This window comes from Budorcas taxicolor, chromosome 5, assembly GCF_023091745.1.
Source record: "Budorcas taxicolor isolate Tak-1 chromosome 5, Takin1.1, whole genome shotgun sequence".
Taxonomy (NCBI): Eukaryota; Metazoa; Chordata; class Mammalia; order Artiodactyla; family Bovidae; genus Budorcas; species Budorcas taxicolor.
This window is the reverse complement of record NC_068914.1, coordinates 110,441,797-110,454,450: the sequence shown is the minus strand read 5'-3', so window position 1 is coordinate 110,454,450 and position 12,654 is coordinate 110,441,797.

The window sequence follows — 12,654 nt, the reverse complement described above, 5'->3', positions numbered from 1 at the left end:
TGGCTGCTGTTGGCCTTAAACATCCACGCACTGATGTCGGCCAGGACCATGGATAGCTGCCATTCCTAGGTCCTTCTGTCTTCCCAGCCCTGGGCAGTCTCCAGTTCCAGCCGGGAGGACTAGGACTGTGGCTGTCGGAATCGACTTCCTCTTGCTCTGCTCCCTCCCCACCCACCCCCGCGACTTCTGGGAGCCTGGAGTCAGGTCTTGAGCTAAGAGCCCTATGAAAGGTCCGAGCCAGAGGGCCAAGAAAGGGGCTCCCCCCTGAGTACCCAAGTCTGCAGCGCTGGGAGTTCCCCTTCCGCACCCGAGAGGCAGCACCCAGGGAGATGACAGAGGAGGAGAAGGCAGCCATGGGACCCAGGAGACGTCAGGGCGGACGCAAAGGAGGGTGGCTGGCTTGTCAAAGACAGCCCAAGCCCTCTAGGGGCTTCCGAGGGAGGGAAGGGAGAGAGATGTGTTAGAAGCGTCTCTGCACAGTGGAGCTGAGAATTCCCAGGACGGTAAGTTCCATCTCCCCACTTCCCCCTCCACTTCCAGTCTCTAGCCCCTGGAAACGTGGCTCTTTCGGGGGAGGGGTGGCAAGATGTGGAATTCTCTCCGTGTTAGTCTTGCATCTCAATGTCCCCATTTCACCAATCAGTGGGTGGTCTCCACATTCCCTCCCTCCTCTCTCTCCAGATCTCACCATCCCCAGGTCCTGCAGAAAGAGCTGAAAGGAAGGTTGGGTTACCGGGGCCCGGCTGGGGGTTGATGTCTGGAGATCCTTGCCTTTTGTAGGAAGGTAGGGAGGGGATTTGAGATCCTTCTGCTTCAGATTGGTCTTCTCTGCAGGCTTCCATTCCAAGTGTAGAAGCAGAGCTCAAGGAGAAAAGTCTTCTTCTCCATCCAGGACTGAGGAGGCTTCCCACAGATGCTTTCTTTGTCAAGGAGCCAGAGCTTGCTTTGTGTGTGTGTGGTTGGTGAGTGTGTGGCAGAAAGAACAAGAGGCATATTTCAATCCGACTGAGCAGCATCTTCTAAGGTTTCGGTGTCTGTGAATCCTCAGAGGGCCCAGGGCTGACCCAGGAGACAAGCCCAGGTTGAAGGCTGGACCTATGACAAGGTTGAGGGGGTGGGGAGAAACATTGGAGGAGGGGGGAGGGAAGATGCCCTCTGGTATCAGAATGGGAATGCAGACACACAATATTGCCTTTGGAGATTTATAACTTAAATTATTGCTACTATTAGTTGTGGGTATCTCAACTAGAATCAGTAGCAGGAATTATTTGTGGAAGGGGGTCTGGGACTCTGAAAAGTAAATATTCAGTTGTGTTTTATCTGGGTGGTTGGGGGTTGGAGGGAATTCCAACCACCTGGCACCTTCAGGCAAGTGCTAAACGCACTAGAAAGATGAACTGGGCAGTGTAGAGAAGTATACCAAGATGATTTCTATAGCACTTTTTGTATCAACAAATATTTTGAAGTAAGCCAAATGTCCAACAATAAGAGATTGTTTAGAAAAATTATTACCTATATACTGGAATATTGTATTGGTGGGGGTGGTGGTTTAGTCACTCCGTCATGTCGGACTCTTGTGACCCTATGGACTGTACCCCGCCAGGTTCCTCTGTCCATGGAATTTCCCAGGCAAGAATACTGGAGTGGGTTAATAAAGTTAATCACATTCTTTTTGTTTGTTTGTTTCTTTTCTCAAAGCCAGTATATAAGCTAAAGAATGAAAGCAATCTCTGACCTCTATCCCAGCCTCAGTAGTAACCCTAACCACTGGTGACATTCTGGTGCTCACAAGTCTTTTTTTTTTTTTTTTCTTGTAATCATAAAAAGGAGAAGAATATTCTCCTTAAGGAAGATTGTTGGGGGGGGCACCTCAAAAGAAAATGAGGTGCATCTGTTAAAACTATCAGGGAATCCTAGGAGGTGTGGTTAAGTGAAAAAAAAAGCATAATCATGTTTTAATTAAAATAAAAAGCTGTCAGTGGTGTGTATGCATGTATTTAGTCTACAGGTATATTTTTTATACTCACAGAGGGAAAAGAAAGACTTTCGAGCACCAGAATGTTGCCAGTGGCTAGAGTTATTACAGAGACTGGGACAGAGGTCAGAGACTGCTCTCATTCTTTACCTTATATAATGGTTTTAAGAAAAGAACAAAAAATGATGTGATTAAAGACAATTTCAATTTTTTCTGTTGTTTTTATTCTCATTATTTCAGTATTTTCTGTAATAAAAAAATACCACTGAAATGAGAAAGAAACAAGCACACAAAGATGTCAATTACTGATACATCTCTCCCTTTTAGTCCTTGGAAACAAAAATTCTCTGTCTAGAATCAAAATTTACTCCCAAGGCTAAGGGAGCTTTGTCCCAGCTGGAAATTTACGGGAATATGACATTGTTAAGTCCAGTGTCAGCCTGTCTATTGATGACTTAAAACAAGAGCTCAAAAATATGCATGTTCACCCAGAGGCTTATCATTAAATTTTTCTATTCGTACTTTCTGAATCAAAACATTTCCCTGGATTGGCTATGCTCGCTAACTTTGTCTCCTTTTAAAGGTAGTTCCTAGAATTGTCGAGTGCTACATCTACTCAAAACTTCGTTCTTGTAAATTTGCTGACTAGGAAGACAGCAGAACATAGTGATTAAGCAAGGGCACTGAAGTCAGATTGAACCTTGGGTTTTCCCATTCACAGAATATATGGCCTCTAACAAATTATTACCACTTGTGTTTCTGTTCCCTCATCAGTAAGTTGGGAATATAATAGTAAATGCCTCATAGATTTATTAAGATAACTCCTTTAAAGAGTTTAGGAGAGTGCTAAGTGTCAGCATTAATTATCAACAACTCTCCCTACAAAATGCTAATCAAGGGGCAATGGAAATCAGTTAGAAGCAACTTGGATTTTTTTTTTTCCTGGATAAAAATATTCAGCATAACCATGAAGAATGGAGCTAGAGAAATGGGAATTGATTAAGGAACCTACATAGATGGGAAAAGATAATGATTTTTAGAGTCAGACTCCCTGGATTCAATTCCCGGCTTTAGCATTTATCAGCTATTTGCATGTGAGCGATTATGTTACCTCTCAGTACTTTTGGTTAATTACAAAATGACAATAATAGTGCCCACTTTATATAGTGGCTGTGATCATTAAGTGAATCTAAGCATTCAGTAAGTGGTAGCTTCTACGTGTCTATTGTCCTCTAAAGGCAAAATTGCTTAGACACTGTCAGTTACCCGCTCGTATCCCTCTATCCTCTCCACTTCAGTGCAGAAAAGCTTGACTCCCAGCTACCAGCCCCTGCATTTCTCTTCCTGAAAGTTTTATCTGGATTCTAAGGCACTTTGCCTACCCTATGGTAAAAAAGAGTGCCTGGAAATTAATAACTTACCATCAGCTTTCTACCAATGGCCAATAAGAGTTGGTAGTGAATTTTTTTAAATGTATATAGACACTGGCTCCCAGAGTTTGCTCAGTGAGATGAAGCTCAGCTGCCCACAGTAAGAGCTGTTGATCACACTTCCTTTAATCATTGCTTTTCTTTCCCTGTGTCTCTTTCCTAATTTTTCCATCTTCAGTTCCTAAATAAACTATTTTGTACTAGAACCCTTTTCTCAGGTTCATCTTCTGGAAGAACCCAAAGTAAGACAGAGGCACATAGTGTTTCAGTAATGATTATAGTGGTGACATGTGTTTCTCCTACAAGCTTCTACATTATTTTCTTCCATGATGGCCATTCTTAAGCCTTATTCTATCACATAATTGCTCTCTTTTTTTTTTTGCTCAGATGTCTTCATTTCTCTTTCTTATATTTGCTTTGATTCCAAGGAAATATATAAGCTCTTGACAATTGCCACTACCTGGGGATCAAGCATGGACATAATTTGGACCATTATCACTTTGTTTATCTGGAACTTGTTTTGTAGCTTACAATGTGTACTCTCCAAAGTTCTAAAATGGGACTCCAGACATGCTTCTCATCTGCACTGAGGATACAATCACTGTCAGCAGGAATCTGACAGTCAGACCCTGATCTTTCCTAATAATATGGCTGGAAATATGAACCTGCAGTGTGTAGGTACTGCACAATCTCTGACCCCAGGCATATAGACAAAGGGAAATTGGACTCTTTTGTTCATGAGTATCTTATAAGGAACAATTCCACACAGTAGAGCTGGTAGCCTGAAGTCACATCAGTTCAGTTCAGTTCAGTTCAGTTCAGTCACTCAGTCATGTCTGACTCTTTGCGGCCCCATGAATCGCAGCACGCCAGGCCTCCCTGTCCATCACCAACTCCTGGAGTTCACTCAGACTCACGTCCATCGAGTCAGTGATGCCATCCAGCCATCTCATCCTCGGTCGTCCCCTTCTCTTCCTGCCCCCAATCCCTCCCAGCATCAGAGTCTTTTCCAATGAGTCAACTCTTCTCATGAGGTGGCCAAAGTACTGGAGTTTCAGCTTTAGCATCATTCCTTCCAAAGAAATCCCAGGGCTGATCTCCTTCAGAATGGACTGGTTGGATCTCCTTGCAGTCCAAGGGACTCTCAAGAGTTTTCTCCAACACCACAGTTCAAAAGCATCAATCCTTTGGCACTCATCTTTCGTCACAGTCCAACTCTCACATCCATACATCACTACTGGAAAAACCATAGCCTTGACTAGACGGACCTTAGTCGGCAAAGTAATGTCTCTGCCTTTGAATATGCTATCTAGGTTGGTCATAACTTTTCTGCCAAGGAGTAAGCATCTTTTAAGTCACATAAGGTTAGGGTTTCATCCCAGCTCTTTCACAACTAGCTATGCAACCTGGAGAAGTTTATCTTTCTAAACTCTGATTCTCCTCATTTGCAAATTCAGGATAATAATACATATATACATACCTCACAAGGTTTTTTAGCAATTAAATATGCTAATACATATTTTGGACTTCCCCAGTGGCTCAGTGGTAAAGAAATCCACCCGCCAGTGCAGGACATGTGGCTTTGATCCCTGAGTCAGGAACATTCCCTAGAGGAGGAAATGACAACCCATTCCAGTATTCTTGCTGGGCAAATCCCAAAGGCAGAGGAGCCTGGCCGGCTGCAGTCCATGGGGTTGCAAAAGAGTCAGACATGACTTAGTAACTAAACAACAAGTACATATTAAGTACTTAACACAATGGCATATGTCTAAGAAACGTCAGTCCTCATTTTAACTAATAATAATAAAAACAACAGCATCTTGTAGAGGAATCATAGAGTACCATATAGTATATAATGAATTTATACCATCTGGACACTGGAAGAAGATTGTTGACATCCTACAGCACAGCAACCCTCTAACTGAGGTAAGGGGAGGTAACATTTTACAGTCTACACAACTGGCTTCAACAAACAAATGTAGTCATTGTTCAGCACATGTTAGATATGATTGTTGGTGGTGCTGTTGAAACTACAGGCAAATGGTAGAGCTAGCTGTTGAAAAACATAAGACTACACATCAGTACAGAGCCTATTCACTGTCACCCAGCAGGTGGCCATTTGTTGTTTAGTTGCTAAGTCATGTCTGACTCTTTTGGGACACCATGGACTGTAGCCTTACCAGGCTCCTCTGTTTATGGGATTTCCCAGGCAGGAATACTGGAGTGAGTTGCCATTTCCTTCTCCAGGGGATCTTCCCGAGCCAGGGATTGAAACCTTGTCTCCTCCATGCGGGCAGATTCTTTACTACTGAGCCACCAGTGTAACCCACAGGTGGCCACAGGTAACATCTAACACCAACAGAGAAGGGAGACCACCTCTCTTCTCCAGGCCAAGAGTATGTGCAGGGCCCTGATTACCTTGGAAAGGAAGGCAGGGCTTCCTGGGTGCAGTTTGCCAGAGGCAGGGGTGGGTTTCGTTAGTGTGGCACTGAGCTGGGAGTACATTGAGACAGAGAAGGAGCCTGGTTTCTGCCTCCTAGGTGCACTCACAGGGTAAATACCTCGACTGGCTAGGTGACCAGTTCCCAGGATACAATGAGCATCCATATATGCAGGTCCCATTGCTGCTGGTGGAACACAGGTTCACCCTGGAAATTTCTGTCCCTTCTCTCCAAAGCCCCATATTGGAGACCCTATTCAGAGTGAGTTCTTACATCCTATCTTATCACACTATGGCTTTATTTTCATTTAATTTAATTTTTTAGCAGTGCTGGGTCTTCATTGCTGCACTGGTATTTTTCTAGTTATGGTGAATGGGGCCACTTTCCAGTTGCAGTGCACGGCTTCTTATTGCAGTGGATTTTTTGTTGCAGAGCGTGGGCTCTAGGCACATGGGCTTCAGTAAGTAGTTGTAGCTCCCAGGCTCTAGAGCACAGACTCAGTGGTTGTTCAGGGGCTTAGTTGCTCCACGACATGTGGGATCTTCCTGGACCAGGGATCAAACGCATGTCTCCTGCATTGGCAGTGGATTCTTTATCACTGAGCCACCAGGGAAGTGCCACAGTATTGCCTTCTAAGGAAACATCACTCTTGTGGCCAAGGGGCATGGTTGAACAATTTAATTCCTTACTGGAATCTTTGGAAAGTGCACCTAAAGGTTATTCTATTTCTTTTCTTATAGCAAAACATCCTGATACTCCACAATTTCTCTCCTTTCTTTCTCCTGTACTTAATATCTCTCAAACATACAACCTATGAAGATTGTCTTTCTCTCTTCTGTATTTACCTTTCTATCTATTTCTGACTTTCTGGCTCTAAAGATAGCACAGTGTCATGGTTCAAAGCATAGTCTCTGGAATCAGATTGGCTAGGTTTGAATCCTAGCACTGCCACTGTTTGTTTGTAGCCTTGGACAAGTTGCCTAATAATATTAGTTGACATACATTGATTTTTACTTTGTACCAGGCAGGCATGAAGTAACTTGCCCAAGGTAACTTAGCTCCTCAGTGATAGAGATAGGACCTGGGCTCAGGTGGCTTGGCTCCAAAGCCCACACTCTTGGAGGCTATTCTCTTCTGCTATGATATACCTTAGTTTTTTCATCTTTAAAATGGGGATAGTAGTAATACCTCCTCATGGCAAGGAATGCTATGTGCTAGTGAATGGTAAAGCTATAAGTAATTTCCTCAACTGAAGTTCAGAGAAGCTAAGTTACTTCCTTAATAGTCACATTAGTAAATTGCTAAAGCAAAGTGGATTTAAATTCAAATCTATACTACTTCTAGACTAGCCATTCAAACCGTACTCAGCCATCTGCTAATGTTGTGGCATTAAACATGTTTCTTTATCTCTCTGGGCTTCAGTTTTCTCATCTTTAAATTTAGGATGAAAAAACCTGTCCTGTCCACTTCACAAAGTTGGGATAAGAACAAAAATCAAATATGACAATGTAACTTGTAGACCTTCAACTGGCATGGAAATGAAAGTTAAGGTACCACTAGAGCTTTCTAGAAGCTTTCCCCTAAGTGGCACACAGCTGGAAAATGAGCAAAGTTTGGTGGACACACCAGACACCCTCAAATTACCCAAGGACACCACAGATGACCATTTAGTCTATGGGGAAGTCTATTAAGAAAAGCTATTGAGGAGAGGACAGGGGGTGACTGCCAGGGTCCCTGGAGCCAGAGGCACAGGAGAATCGGAGCACCGCCCCTGCTGCACACTGAGGATGGGAGGAGAACCTCTGTTGTACTGAAGCAACAGTGTACTTAAGAGGTTACGTATGGAGAAGGAAGCTTCAATAGTTGGGCTCATGGAGAACCCAGTTACCTATACATCCACACTTCCCTCATTCCCGTCCGAACAGAATCACTAGGATTGCCTTCTCCTAGGGAACAGGCTGCCTCATTCATTTGTTCAACAAATATTTGTTAATTATCTACCATGTGTCAGACACAATTCAAAAGAATATGATAAAGTTTCCTGCTTTTGTGGTGCCTGCATCCTGACATATAAAGATGCAGGAGGGGAGACATGCAGTAAAGAATGTAATCATTTTGTGTGATAAGGGGTATAAAGACAATAAACATCTAATTGTTCATGAATATAATTTCTGATGATAGATCACTATATACTTTTGGCAAATAATCTGAAGGTGTTCAAATAAATCAAGGGCATTACTATAATAAACCTTATGTTCTCATTTGCCTACTTGTATCAATAGATATCTAAAATTAAAAAAAATTTTAAACACACAAATAGAATCAATACTGGTTCCTGACTCATTCTAACAATAAGTAAATTAGTTCTGTATGAACTAATGGAGGTTAGAAAAATCTTCATTTACTGAATTAATAAATGCATTTCCAATTGAAGTGAACTTTTATAGTTTTTTAGTAATTTATAAATTGCATACTAATAATATTTGTACATTTTACCCAATCCAAAAGAAATATTTTAATGCTTAGGATCTTACAATAACAAGAAATTTTTAAAAAACACACTCACCTTTAACTTATATTCATATTTTTATTGCAAAGATCAACAAAATGCTTTAAGAAATGAAGCATGTATATCATTGGGATAAAATTCTGTATGCAATATGGAATGAAAATATGACTTTCTTAAACAGGAAGATACAAATTTTCTAACTATAAGCAAAGTGTTTATTCACATATTTTGAGTTGATTACAGTGAGTACCAAATTGGAATGGAATTCAGATTTCATTGGATACCTATAATAGTGTTGTCTATGGTTTTATTTTATTGTTTTTTATTGTCTTAGTTTTATTTTAAATGTCAATATTTTAATACACTAGGAATTATATTCTTGGTAACACATGATAAAATAATAACTTCAAAATATATAAGGGGTGTGTATGTTAGCTGCTCAGTCATGTCTGACTCTTTGCAACCCAATGGACTGTTGCTCACCAGGCCCCTCTGTCCATGGAATTCTCCAGGCAAGAATACTGGAGTGGGTTGCCATTCCCTTCTCCAGGGGATCATCCCAACTCAGGGATCGAACTTGGGTCTCCTGCATTGCAGGCCGATTCTTTACCGTTTGAGCCACCAGGGAAGCCCCATATAAGGGGTATATGGTTTATGAAATTTTTGTAGGGAGTGTGTGAGATAAAAGTTTGAATAAAGACTGTAATCCATAGGCCGCGTTATAGTCCATGACCCCTAGAGGGAGTTTCTTCCCAGTTCCACTCTAGGACAGTTTGGAAGGGTGGAGAACACTCATTTGCACTGATTGTTCCACAAATTATTAAAAATGCCCTGGATGGAAAGTTCACTGGGAGGGAAATGCTGCATAGTAGAAATAGTGCTGGATCTAACGTTAAGTCGAGTTTGCTTGTAACTAGCTCTTAGGCTCTCTGATCCATTGTTTCCCCATTTGACATATGGACAGAAAACCTGCTCCTCCTAATCCACAGCATGCTAGAACATAGCGATGAAGAACACAGACCCCTGGATCTGACTGCCTAGGTTCAAATCCAGCTTTGCCGCTTACCAGCTGGGTGACTTGATGCATGTTTTTTATACCTCTGTGCCTTGTGTCATCTAATAAAAAATGGAATAGTATCAATAACAGTGCCTACTGAGTAGAGTTGCTGTGATAATTAACCAAATTAATAATTATAAAGTGCTTTGAATAATTCTGGCACAAAGCTATTATTGTTATGTATTATCTTAGTTATTACTATCATGATAATCATTCACATGTTTATTGAGAAAATCAAATGGGACAATGCACAGGAAATGCTTTGAGTCCTGTGGCTGCTACGAAGATAAAAGAAATACTGATAAATCTGTATTGGCTGTGGTGCTTTCAGCAGCAATTACAAAGCAAAACCTACTAAAACTGGCTTATCCTGTGAGAAGATTTCTGATTTCCCATAACACCAGCTCCACAGATAAGACAGTTGGGATTCTGGTGCTATTACTCCAGCTCTGCCCATGAGTTTGCTTGGTCTTTTACATTGACATCCCTTATACTCACACAGGATGGTCACTGACAGAAGCTGAAGCCTTGTTCTTCCCATCTGCAATGGTCTGAATGTTTATGTCGTACCTCCAAATTCATGGGGTCTTTCCTGGTAGCTCAGCTGATAAAGAATCTGCCTGCAATGCAGGAGACCCCAGTTCGACTCCTGGGTCGGGAAGATCCACTGCAGAAGGGGTAGGCTACCCATTCCAGTATTCTTGGGCTTCGCTGGTGGCTCAGCTGGAAAAGAATCCACCTGCAATGTAGGAGACCTGGGTTCGATCCCTGGGTTGGGAAGATCCCCAGGAGAAGGAAATGGGTACCCACTCCAGTATGCTGGTCTGGAGAATTCCATGGACTTGCCACATGGGGTTACAAAGAGTTGGACACAACTGAGTGACTTTCACTTTCACTTTCCCTAAATTCATAAGATGAAATCCTCAACCCCAAAGATGATATATTTAGAAGGTGGGACCCTTGGGAGCTGCTTGGGTCATGACGATGGAGCCCTCATGAATGGGATCAGCATTCCTTAAAGAGACCTCACAGAGATCTTCAATGGCTCAGACAGTAAAGAAATTGCCTGCACGGCAGGAGACCCAGGTGAAATCCCTGGGTCGGGAAGATCCCCCGGAGGAGAGCATGCCTATCCACTCGGATTCTTGCCTGGGGAATTCCATGGGCAGAGGGTCCTGGTGGGCTACAGTCCATGGGGTCACAAAGAGTTGGACATGACTGAGTGACTAACACTTCCACTTTTTCAAAGAGACCTCACAGAGATCTCTCTCCCCTTCCATGATATGGAAAGGGAGACAGCTAGAGGAAACAGCCAGAAAACGCCAGCCAGGAATCAGAAAGTGGGCTTTCACTGGAGCCCTCTCACCAGAACTCTGGTGCCTTGCTCTTGGCCTCCTCAGCCTCCAGAACTGTTAGACATATACTTCTGTTGTTTATTTTACAGATTTTTTTTTGATATGGACTATTTGAAAAAATCTTTGTTGAATTTGTTACAATATCGTTTCTGTTTTGGTTTTTTTTACTTTGAGGTATGTGGAATCTCAGCTCCCCAACCAGGGATCAAACCCACAGCCCCTGCATTGGAAGGCAAAGTCTTAACCACTGGATCACCAGGGAAGTTCCTCTGTTGTTTATAAGCTCCCCAGTCTGTGGTGTTTTCTTATGGCAGCCTGGATGCAATAGGAAACACTTTCCATCTAATTAGCCTGCCTACGTAAATTAGGTGTCCATCTCTGGATCAGAAACATTTGTTAAGGAAGTACCATGCACTGCGTGCCTTCATCTGGGGTGTGCTGCAAATGGGATGGTGTGACTAGATTAAACTAGTCAGGATCCAGCCCTTAAAACTGGAGATGTGAGTCATGTGATTTCTTAGGGTCCCAGCAGGAAGTAGGTGGCATATTAGAACCGGTTAGATGAGGAAAATTTAATCAAGTGGTCATTTATGAGGTTGTGGGCAAAGCTGAAGAAACTCAGCAATGGCTGGTGCAGTACCCAGGGGCTGACAACAACAGAGAGGCACCATTGCCCCTCAGCCTGAGCAGTGCAGAGCTCTTCTTAGAACACACGCACAGGGCATTGGATGGCAAGGGCGACCCAAGAGGATCTTTGTCCATTTGTAAAGGGATGCTGTCAGCCTGCAATTACTTAGCCATGGAGAAAGCCAACAGAGTAAATACTCCAACCTTACTCTTCTTCCAGTTGCTGAAATTCACAGGGCCAGAGAGTCAATAATCCCACCAATGCACACCCAGGTCAGAATGGAAAAGGATAAAGATGGATTTGGAGGAGCAAATGGAAGAGGAAGCACAAAGGAATACTGAGCACACTCAGACCATGAAGGGGAGGGTAATGATCACTCAACAAAAACCATGACTTGCTAGGAAAGAGTAAGGGAAATGCTGGCTAGATAGCTAACAGGATTCACTAGAATGATCCTTATTCAAAATAACCATAGATTGTCTAAAATTGCAGACATCTCTTATTTGGAAGTAAATGGCATCTCCAAGGGAGCTGCACCAGAAGATAACAAAAGGCTGAGCTGCCACTAGTTGATGAGGAATACAGGAAAGGGGGATGTACTGACCTTTCAGAGAAAAGTGAAGAAATCCATTCCCATAAGGGATTGCAAAGAGAAGTGGCTGTTCCCTTGATAAAGCCAGAGACAGCAAGCTTAATGAGGCCTAAGCCAGTTACATGGTGTAATTTACTGAATGGTGTTGGCTGCCTTGCAATGTTTCAAAGCAATTTTTTTTTGTTTGTAATACATGATTAGTAGGAAAGGATTTGGATGTTACCATTTTCCAAAGGAAACTTGACTACACTTGGTAATAGAGAAAAATAAGTCTCCTTGGAAAGTCTCATATCTCTATGCAAAGCAGTACCCTAAGTCAGAATTTACACAATGTATTATTGCCTAATGTATGAGGATCAGCTAATTAATTCAGAACTAAATGTCGAGATAAACAGACCCAATCCCAAAGGGACTCCAAGACTTAGTGGCAACATCAAGTGTCCATTAAAAACCCTGCATCAGTGGTTCTCAACACTGGCTGTGCATTAGAACAACCTGGGGAGCTTTAAAATTTTTCTACACCCAAACTCCACCCTAGAGCAATTAAATAATAATCTTTCAGTGGGGCCCAGGAATTGGTACTTTTTGAAAAGTTCTCTAAGTGATTATAACACTCTCCAGGGGTTGATTATAACACTCTCCAGGGGTTGAGAAGCTCTGGTCTATA